General features: G+C 36.6%; 1 protein-coding gene across 1 annotated transcript in view; it reads left to right on the forward strand.

Moving 5' to 3' along the window:
* The window catches only part of LOC106877334 (A disintegrin and metalloproteinase with thrombospondin motifs 16), a 123,112-nt gene that overhangs the window by 61,062 nt on the left and 49,993 nt on the right, over positions 1–12,057 (forward strand). The gene's annotated exons all lie outside the window — the stretch shown is intronic.

Consider the following 12,057-nt stretch of genomic DNA (forward strand, 5'->3'; position numbering starts at 1 on the left):
TAATAAACCGGATATCATCATAAAAGATCAGACAAAGAAGACGTGTTTATTAATTGACATGAGTATTCCCTGTGATCATAATATAGCAGCGAAAGAATTTGACAAGATCAGTAAATATAAAGACTTGCTAATAGAAATTGAAAAAATGTGGCACCTCAAGGCGACTACCATACCAGTGATTGTAGGATCTCTAGGAATGATAAAAAAAGGTACTGAAATCTATTTGAAAATGATACCAGGCTTACCATCTCTACAGGAGGTGCAAAAAATCGTGCTAACTGGAACGACTCATGTACTAAGAAGAGCATTATCGCTGTGAAAACAACATCTATAAATACATATTTTACCTATGAATTTGCGTGTGTAAATTGGGAATGCATACAACATTTCTCTGCCCTAGGTGTACGGAAAACACTCGGCGAGAAATGGGAAAAAATTTGAAGAAAGAAGAAAAAAAAAACATAATAATAATAATAATAATAATAATAATAATAATAATAATAATAATAACAACGACGACGACGACAACAACAACAATAATAATAATATACCTTCAGTGCTGATATCAGAATGGAGTTCGGACTGAGTAAATGTGGTGTGTTAATATTGAAGAGAGGCAAAATCAAATGTATGGACGGACTAACAATACTGTTGGAGAAGATTATGAAGCAGATAGAAGAGATGGGCTATAAATACTTGGGGATTTTGGAGTAAGGTGGAGGCAAATTGGAGGACGGACCTGACAGCATATGGAAGAAGTTTAGGGATGGTGAAAATCAGGAAGGGAATCTTCCAAGGGGACTGCCTGTCCCCACTGATCTTTGTACTGTGCTCGATACCACTAAGAAAAGCAAAAGCTGGGTATGTATTCAAACGCCGCCAACAAAAAGTCAACCATTTGTTATTCATGGATGACCTGAAACTTTATGGTAAAGATGAAGCCCAAGTCAGTTCCCTCGTTGATACAGTGTATACTTTCAGTGCTGATATCAGAATGGAGTTCAGATTGAGAAAGTGTGGTGTGTTAGTCTTGAAGAGAGGAAAAATCAAATGTATGGACAGGCTAACAATACCGTCAGGGGAGGTTATGAAGCAGATAGAAGAGATGGGAGATAAGTACTTGGGGATTTTGGAAATGGATAAATTGATGGAGAAAGAAATGACAGAAAAATTTAAGGTGGAGTACTTGCGTAGACTGAAACTGATCCTTAAGTCGAAATTAAATGGATGAAATAAGATTGAAGCTATCAACACCTGGGCGGTTTCACTCCTTAGATATGGAGCAGGAGTAATCGCATGGACAGTAGATGAACTAAACAGCTTAGACAGAAAGACAAGGAAATTGCTAACTAGATATGGGACACTCCACCCAAAAAGTGACACAGACAGACTGTATGTACCAAGGAAATGAGGGGGAAGAGGACTTATTGGATGCGAACACAGCATTAGAGCAGAAGAAAACAACATAGCATGGTATGTAAAAAATGCCACAGAACTGCTACTATTAGAAGTAGGAAGGTCAGGCTTGTATAGGATGAAACTGAAAATAGGTGGGTAAAGAAAAGAATGTATGGTCAATTTCATAGGGATGTTGGAAGATAAGACAGGCAGAGAAAAAAGATGGCTGTGGATGACTAAAAGTGATTTAAAACCGGAAACGGAGGCTCGAATCTGTGCTGCCCAAGAACAAGCACTAAGAACAAACAACATAAAATACAGAATAGACAACACATCAGAAAGTGATAAGTGCAGAATCTGTGGACAAAACGATTAAACCGTATGGCATATTACCAGCCAATGTACGCCACTAGCCCAGAAGGAATATAAGAGATGCCATGACAATATAGCCAGGCTTGTCCATTGGACAAATTGCAACAAGTGTGGATTTGACAAAGCAAAAAATTGATATGACCACAAACCTGAAGGCATTGTCGAAAATAGAAGTACAAACATCCTATGGGATTTTATGATTCAGTGCAACCATGAGATTGAGAATAAGAAGCTGGACATAGTCTTAACTGAGAAAGAAAACAAACTATGCTAGATCATAGACATAGCATGCCCAGCTGACAAGGTATGCGATAAGGAAGAAAGAAAAGTCGAGAGATATGCCAGGTTAGCTTGGGAAGTTAAGTAGTTGTGATCGAGGAAAAAGGTAGCAGTAGTACCAATAATTGTCGGAGCCCATTGGAACAATGAGCAAAAATCTCGAGAAGTATGTGGAAGAAATAGGGGCTGCAATAAGGGTGGAGCACTTGCAGAAAACAGTGCTGCTTGGAACCGCTTGAATACTCTGGAAGGTGCTCGAAAAATAAGAGGTGTTATCTTAGTTCACTGGTAGTGAACAGCTGATACTGTAGTACATCTCCAGCGTTAGAAGCTGTGCAAAGGCAATAATAATAATAACAACAACAACAATAATAAATTATGTAAATTGATTAATTACGCATACACTCGAATGTCTATACAATCATGTATACATATTAATACCCATAAGGCTACACTTACACTCCAATGTTTACACAACTACATGAAATTTACACAACAGACATACACACATAAAACAATTTTCTCTGAATTAACACAGGCAGAGTGAGCAATCCCTGAGTTTAAATGCCCAGAGATAAATCTGTCAACAAAAAAAATAAAGGCAAATACCATTTTGTTAGCCTTATGAAATTACATTACAAGAAACGTTTTCATTCATAGAACTCAGAGGTGGTGTTGTCTTAAAAAGTTAATGCTAAACAGACAGGTTCATCCCCTAATGTCAATGTTCAAGCTCTTCATATCTCAATGATAAAGCAAAATTCACAATGGACTGGCCATCACCCAGGTCAACAAGAATCGAGGAACCAGACTGGGGGTGAAAAATCAGCTACTGGTTCAAATCTTCTTGAAACAAAGGAACTGGGAGTACCCCACAACCAGAACATTCCAACAGATAATCATCCATACTCATCATCAAATAATAAATAGAAAAGGAATGAAATATGGTACAGGAAGATAATAAAGAAGTTCTTAAGGCCTTCTACTGTGCCATGTATTTCCAATACTGAACAAACCTACCTAAACTGTAAATCCAATACTGAACAAACCTACCTAAACTGTAAATCCAATACTGAACAAACCTACCTAAATTGGAGAGAGAAGCACCTTGAAGTAAGATCTTATATAGATAGTAACAAACTTACCAACATGAGAAGAAACATTTTAAAAAAGAAATTACTAACTGAATTAGAGATTGACCAGATTAAACAATCAATAAGGGATTAAAGGAACAAAGATGCAGCTAAGGAAGTTACTACTGAAGAAATAATTACAGACCAACCAAGGTCTGGTGAAAATGCAGTAATGATAGAAAGAGTCAATGTAACTGATAAGCAAAGTGAAATACTCTCTGAACCAGTCATAAGTATCAAGGAAGATGAAATCAAATAGATGATGAAAGTCACATACAAATTTACCCAACTGAACTAGATGATCTAAAAATCAAATCATGCTTGAATGACTAAAAGTTAAAGAAGCCAGTATGAATGAATGTGACACAATCCCCAAAATTTACAACTCTAACCAAAACCTGAAACTAATTGGTAAAATCCACTTTGCAACTAAAGATATAATTTCAGTTGATGATGTTGATATTGCAGATCTCAACCACCTGTACTATGCATCTGCTAAGATCTCAACAATTCTATGTGGTGAAAAGATTAGAAAATGCTAATATTCTCACAAAAAGCCTATTTTGCAAGAGTTGACATAGAATGTCTAAAAAACTTTAAGTCTGGACAATAAAAATCCAAAAATTAAAGAAAACATATATAAAATCCATACTAAACATCGGTACCACTACAGAAACTATCAAGTAAAAGGTATCTGCTAAAGCCGCCCACATGACAAGGTATGAAAAGCACACTAGGTTTTTCAAGGACAACAGCATGTTTAAAAATAACTCAAAACGTTTTTACATGAAGATAGGTAAAATATCAGTTACAGTAAAGTCTGTCTCATCAAAAGAAGTGCAGGAATTTTGGAATAAAATTTGGGCAGAAGAAAAACCACACAATAAAAAGGCCCCTTGGATTGATAGAATATCTACTGACTCAGCCTTCTTAGAAGAGCAAACGTGGGAAAGTATCAAGGTAGAGGATGTAATATCTGCTCTCAGGAAATCAAGCAAACAAAAGTCTCCAGGAAAGGATAAAATTCCTAACTTCTGGTTGAACACCCTCCAAGAGAGTCATGAACTGCTGCCAAAACTTTACAACAATGTTTTCCAGCAACCTAATATGATTCCCTCTTGGCTAGTTAATGGTTTTTACATTTCTACTTCCAAAAATGAAGAAACAAATGAACCACAAAATTTTAGACCCATAACCTGTTTAACAACAACATATAAAATATTAACATCTGTCTTGGCTGAAAACACCTGTAACTTCTCAGTAGAAAGTGACATCTTCCCTAATGAACAAAAAGGATGTAAACGTGGGTTCTATGGTTGTATAAATCAGCTACTCATCAATAAGATGATTTTGAAAGATTGTCACAAACAACACAAGAACTTATCAAAGGCCTGGATAGACTATAAAAAAGCCTTTGACAGTCTACCACATAGCTGGATTGAGAAATGTTTGGAAATTTATAAAATAGCACCTACTCTGTGAAACTTCTTATTTGTAAGTATGAGATCATGGAAAACAACACTAACTTTGAATAGCGACAATGAATCTCTCAATGCTGGGGATGTAAGAATTTCATGTGGCATTTTCCAGGGTGACTCTCTATCACCATTCCTCTTTTCTTTAGCCTTAATACCTCTTTCAAAATTACCCAATAATGTAGAATATGGCTATAAAATCTTTGATCAAAATATAAATCATCTCTTCTACATGGATGATTTAAAATGATGACCAACAACTACATGGTTTACTGGCACTTGTAAAACAGTTCAGTGATGACATCAGGATGGAATTTGGCCAAGATAAATGTGCAAAAGCTAACTTTATCAGAGGGAAAAATGATAAAAACATCCAATGTTAATCCTGAACAACAGAATGTTATAAAGGAGTTAGAACCAGCAGGGAGCTACAAATACCAAGGTGTATTTAAAGGTGATGGAATCAAACTCACTGATGAAGGAAAAGATCAGTGGGGTAAGGGCAATACTCAAGACAGAGCTGAACGCAAGAAACAGGATCGAAGTAATCAATACTTTAGCCATACTAGTTGTGACTTAAAGTTTCAGTATCATTAACTGATCAATTACTAAAATCTGTAATCTTGACAGAAAAATATGAAAATTGCTGACAATGCATAGAATGCACCACCCTAAGGCAGATATAGAACGACTCTACCCACCAAGAAAAGAGGGTGGCCATGAACTCACATAACTGGAATTGACAATGAAGATTGCCTCAGTTGGCCTAAACACTTACCTGAAAAACCCTGATGATTGGGTGCTAAAACTTGTCTTAAAGCATGAAAACATACTTCAGTAACAAAAAAGGCAAAGAAATATCTAAGTTAATTCCAAATAAACAAATCCCAGAGTTAGATGCACTGAAAACAAGCACAGAAAAAGCTAAGTATATGAAGACCCTTGCTAAAATTGCTGCTTTAGATATTCTTACTGATAAATGGCAAGAAAGATCTCTCAATGGCAAATACCCAAAGAGAGCTAACAATGCTGATGTTGACAAAGCCCTTACTCATCAATGGTTAGTGTCTTCTGACTTAAAATCAACAATCTTCTGGTTTAAAATCATAGCGGCCCAATATCAATGCCTGTGTACAAAGCTAACATCTTAAAGAATGGCAGTAGCTCAACATGTTGTGTATATAAACAACAAAATGAAACCATCAATCATGCTGTGTCCATGTGCAGCATTCTTGCACCTACAGAGTAACTCAGCAGGTATGATAGAGCAGCACAGCATATTCACTGGGTAATTTGCAAAGACTTGGACCTGCCCCATGATAAGAACTGGTGGGAACACAAACCACCTCCAGTGCTTAAAAATAATCACATCTTACTCCTTTGGAACTTTACTGTTCAAACTGACACAATGATAGGCAAGACATTATATTGAAGGATTACAGACAAAAATCATGCCTCATTAATATGACTGTCCTAATTGACCTAACCTTAACCCTAAATGTACTTGTCAAGATCTATCAAAACCTGGGCAAGTATAAAGATCTTGAAACAGAAATTGATAAAATGTGGAACCTCAAGACTAAAACAATACGGGGCTGATTTCTACCTTTCCCAGATACCAGGAAATCCAAATATGGAAGAAATTTTAAAAATAGTGCTCGTGGGAACTGCTCATATCCTATGAAAATATTATCTATATAATCCCCAAAACATTTTAATTGCTAAACAATATCAAAATGCTTTTAAATGTACATAATAGCAAACACCTTTTACTGTCATCTTAACATCAGCCTATCATCTTATAACCAAATTACTTTTAAAACGAACTTCTAATTTTCTTATGTTTTCTTAGGTGGAGGAGTGGCTGTTTGGTAAGTAGCTTGCTTACCAGCCACATGGTTCTGATTTCAGTCCCACTGTGTGGCATCTTGGGGAAGTGTCTTCTACTATAGCCTCGGGTTGACCAAAGCCTTGTGAGTGGATTTGGTAGATGGAAACTGAAAGAAGCCCGTTGTAGATAGATAGATAGATAGATGTTTGTGTGTCTGTGTTTGTCCCCCCACCATCACTTGACAACCAATGTTGGTGTGTTTACGTCTCCATAACTTAGTAGTTCAGCAAAAAGTGGCCAATAGAATAAGTACTAGGCTTACAAAGAATAAGTCCTGGGGTTAATTTGTTCGACAAAAGGCAGTGCTCCACCATGGCTGCAGTCACTTGACTGAAACAAATAAAAGAATAAAAGAAATTCTCTGCAACAATACTTCTTGCAAAACCAAAAATATGGCACCCTAGTCATAACACCAACTCAGACTTCTAACTTGTTGTCTCTTGAGGTTTTTGGATGAGACTTGGAGTCAACTTGTACAAATAGAAAGCAAAAACCAAACATATCATAATAATAATAATAATAATAATAATAATATACAGAAAATAGCACTACTCTTATGAATATATATGATGTACAGAAAATACCACTACTAGGCACTGCACACATCCTTCGTAAAGCACTTTCAATACAGCGAAAAAGACAACTCCAAAATAAACCACAGTACATACCCAAAGCACATGGAGCTGCACTCAGTAGTGCAGTGAACACATGCAATAAAAATAAGATTACTGAATAACAATGATTGACTCTTCTGTCAAAGATGAGGAATAAGTGCTAAGCTTTTGCCAAACAACCTGCACAAAGGGTTTGTTTACAGTGATCAAATGTATGTGCTGTACATTAGTTCACTCCCTCCATCAAATCAACTTCACCTGAACAGGTGCACGGCATACTACATATCAGGTGTTGAAGTGATTGCAAAACAATGAAGATGAAGTGTTTTGCTCAAGAACATGCCACACCATCCAGTCTTAATATTGAAACTACAATCTCACAATTGTGAGTGCAATACCCTAACCAATAGACCATGCACCCTCAATAATAATAATAATAATGCCACAGCTAACATAGTAAGTAACAAGCAAAAACTGAAGATATAAAAGCAAATGAATGGAAAGAACCAAACTGGAAGAAGAGAACATGAATGAAACTGGAGTAAATTGAATAGGATAATGAGAAGGGAGCTCAAGAATAAGGCAGTAATCAAAAAATTGAATGGACAGTACAGGTTAGAAGAAAGGAGAAAACAAAAAGTACATGAAGAATTGACACAAAAAAGTGACAGCATTAAAGGACAAATTGAAAGGATGTGATGCTAGTAGCAAAGGTTTCAAACAGAATAGACTGTTCCAATCAAATATAAGGCATCTATTTGAAGAAAAAAAATGAGACCAACACCAAGAACTAATTCCAGATGCAGAAGAAAGTAAAGAATTTGGGGGAAGGCTGTGGAACAGACTGGCAAGACAAAGAAAGTGCAGAGTAACTAACAAAGGTGGAAAGGCAACTTGCAGCTGTACCAAGACAAAAGACATCAGAATTTATCTATATACAGTGAGACAGAAGTTTAAAAAAATAACAAATTGGAAAGGACCAGGCTCAGATGGAGTACAAAGTTATTGGCTGAAGAACTTCACACACTTGCATGAAAGGATTGCTCTGCAACTGGATGATTGCCTACAGCATGGGCACATTCCTGCTTGGATGACAAGTGGATGAATGCTGCTATACCTCAAGGATACCTTGAAAAGGAACTTGGCATCAATTTTTCGCCTATAACCTGTTTAACCACTAATGTGGACGCTTATGACCGGTGTCTTGGTGGAAGAGTTATACAACCATCTGGAAAGTAGGGCAACAAAAGATCACTTATTAGTTGATAAAATGATAATTAGAAATTGTAGATGCAGATTGACGGGGCTGAAATTAGTATGGCTAAATTACAAAAAAGCATATGACATGGTATCATACATTTGGATAACTTTATCAATGAGTATGTTTGGAATAGCAAAAAGACATGGAGAAAATACTTAATGAAAGTATGAAACATTGGAATACTGAATTGATTGGAGGAAAACAAAAATCAGATATGGAACATGGTGATAGCTTATCTCTATTACTATTCGTATTTGCCATGATACTGCTCACTTTGATACTGTGAAAAGTTAAAATTGCTTACGATTTGGGAAAAGGAAATGGTCAGATAAATCATTTCCTTTCCATGGATGATATAAAGGTTTATGTGAAAACTAAGAAACAGCATAAAAGTCTTCTATGTACCATCTGCATTTCCTCAAATGACATAGGTATGGAATTTGGGATAGAAAAGTGTGTTATATTGAGAATGAAATGAAGAAGATTTGAAAGAGGCCAAGGAATTGAAATGCCAAATGGGCAAACAATGAGAGTGGTTGAGAAAAGACAGTGGTATAAGTACTTGGGAATACTGGAAGCAGACGACATAAGAAATAAAAAAATGAAGAAATGAAACAAAATACCAGTAGGGAGTACACAAGGAGAGTAAGAAAATTATTACTGTCAAAACTAAATTCCAAAAATTTCATTGAAGCAGTAAATTCAAGAGCAGTGCCCTGATTTAGATATGGAGTTGGAATTATAGACTGGACCAAAAACAATATAAAGAAACTTGACAGAAAAACTACTGAAAGCCGATGTCAACTGACTGTACTTGAGGAAGGACCAGGATGGAAGAGACTTAATAGCAGTAGAAGAATGTGTACAAATGGAAAGAAAAAGCCTAGTAGAGTATTTACAGAGCAGCACAGAAATACTACTAATGACAGTGAATAAAGAACAGGTGGTGAAGGGCATAATAGGAGAAAAGGACAAAAAGGAAATACAAAGAGAGCAAGTCAGACAGATCAAAGAGAAACCTTGGTATGGCCAATTTTGGGGAGTCACCAAAGACGTATGTGGAACAATATCCTGAGCTTGGTTAAAAAAGAGGCAATTAAAAAAAGAAACAGGGAACCTAATTGTAGCAGCCCAAGATTAAGCATTAAAAACAAACAACTTGAGAAAAGAATGTATATGGAGAGAATGTGTCAGAAAAATGTAGAGCCTGTGGAACTTGGAACGAGACAGTGGCACACATTGGAACAGAATGCCCCTAGCTGGCACAGGAATAATATAAGAAATGGAGGTATGACCAGGTTGTAAAAGTTTTACACTGGAAACTGAGCCAGAAATGGGAATTTGAAGCTGGAAATACATGGTGCAATCATTGAGTTGAAAGAATACTGGAGTTAGAGAAATGTAAGATTTTGTGGGACTTTCCTATTCAAACAGACAAGAAGTTAGAAAGTAATTGACAATTATTGATAAGGAAAAGTGAAGTTACTTACTAATTGACCTATCATGCCCGTCTGATTCCAGGATTATAAAGAAGGAGGAAGAAAAACAAGATAAATGCAAACCATTAAAATCTGAAATAGGAAGAATTTGGTGCATGAGAACAGTAAAGGTCATACCTATAATAATTTGTGCATTGGGAACAGTAAGCAAAGATATAGACAAATGGCTGAAGGAGATTGAAATAAAATGCCTGAGATCGAAATAAAATGCCTGAGATTGAAATAAAATACCTGAGATTGAAATAAAATGCCTGAGATTGAAATAGAATGCCTACAGAAAGTTTGTCTCTTAGGGACAGCAAGCATTATCAGGAGGGTTCTAAGCACTAGAAAAACTGCTGAAAACTTGTGGATACCTAAGGTTACAGGTAGTAACCTGCAACCCACATAAATCCTACCAGAAATATGGCCGAACCTAAGCCAAACCAAAATGATAATATTTATAATATTGCGGTTATTGTTGTTATGCTAATTTAACCCCTTGGTAATTATGCACACTTTCTCATCTTTGATACACCTCCTCTCAGTTTTAGTTCTATATTTAAGAGATAAGGAATTATGTACATTATTTACATAATTTACATTCGACGGATATTTGTCCTCATCTTGTTTGTTGTTAATACGTTTCGGCTGATATACCTTCCAGCCTTCTTCAGGTGTCTTGGAGAAATTTCAAACCTGGGTTCTCATTCCTAAGGTAATTTTCGACGTTATTATTATTATTATTATTGGAATCGAACTCGGAATCTTTGGGTTAGCAGCCCGTGCCTTAACCACCACGCCATATGCCCATGGGCAGTTTCGATATGAATTTATTGTCCTAAATAAGTTATGCCAGGGTTATAAGGGATCTGTTGTTGGACAAGTGTCATAGTTTGTTTCTTGATCATAATTGTGTGATTTAGTCAAGTCATGAGTTTGGTTACAAAACATTTATGGTGGCCCGCTTTGACCCAAAATACAATATAAAACTTGCTATGTGTTACAAACCCAAAATGCATATGCATGTATACATGTGCATGCACACATGCATATATACTGAGCTACAGACATTCACATACAAAAGGATATCCAAAAGAAATTGGAATTTTGCGATATTATTTTATTCACCTAGTTTTACATGTTTACACCTCTAAGTACTCTCCATTCGAAGCAATGCATCAGTCCAGATGCATTTTCCACTGCTTGAAGCAGTCCTGGATCTCTTGCAAAGTGATGCCTTTTTAACGCCTCTGTCGTTTTTTTCTTTACTTCTTCCACATCTGCAAAACGTTTTCCTTTAAGGACTTTTTTTCATTCAGGAGAACAGAAAAAGTCACAGGGAGCAAGATCAGGCAAATAGGGAGGGTGGGTAATTGATGGCATGGCATTTTTGGCAAAAACTATCTCACACTCAAGGCAGTGTATGCAACCACGTCATGATGAAACCACCACTGTCCACTTTATCACAGGTTGGGGCGTTTTCATCTCACCATATCTCACAAACACTTCTGAACTGCCAAGTAAAATGTCTGGTTAGAAGTTTGACTAGGAGGAACAAATTCTGCATGGACAATTCCTTTCACATTGATGAAACAAATCAGCATTGTCTTGACATTAGACTTCACTTGATGCACGTTTTGGAGGCATAGTGACATTGAATGCTTCCATTGATTTGATTGCTACTTTGTTTTTCGGGTCGTCACCGTAGCAGCAGCTATCACCAGTCATGACCTTCGGAAAAAGGTTTGGACCAACTTCCAACTGTTCTTTCAGTTCATGACACTCATTCAGCTTTGACTGCTTTGATCTTTTGTTTTGGCCATTGTTTTCCCCAGCAGAAAACAATTTCGCAGAAGCTCACTGTTCCTACATTTCGGCCATCTCAAAAATCGACGAACAGAGAAGAAACACTGCAAAACAAAGATGCACCATATGGCAGTACAACTTCACTCAATGATGCCTGTTGGCAGACTGATGCTCGAGGTCAAGTGACTTCTAGCAGTGGGAGCCTGAACTACCATGGGCTTGTCCCAAAGAGAACATTTCTGATTACTTTTGGTTACCTCCTCGTACAAGCACACACACACACACACACATTTATACACATTGCTACTCACTTATGGACATTCATACACACACATAAACACAAATAC

This window comes from Octopus bimaculoides, chromosome 5 (genome assembly GCF_001194135.2).
Source record: "Octopus bimaculoides isolate UCB-OBI-ISO-001 chromosome 5, ASM119413v2, whole genome shotgun sequence".
In the NCBI taxonomy this organism is placed as follows: domain Eukaryota; kingdom Metazoa; phylum Mollusca; class Cephalopoda; order Octopoda; family Octopodidae; genus Octopus; species Octopus bimaculoides.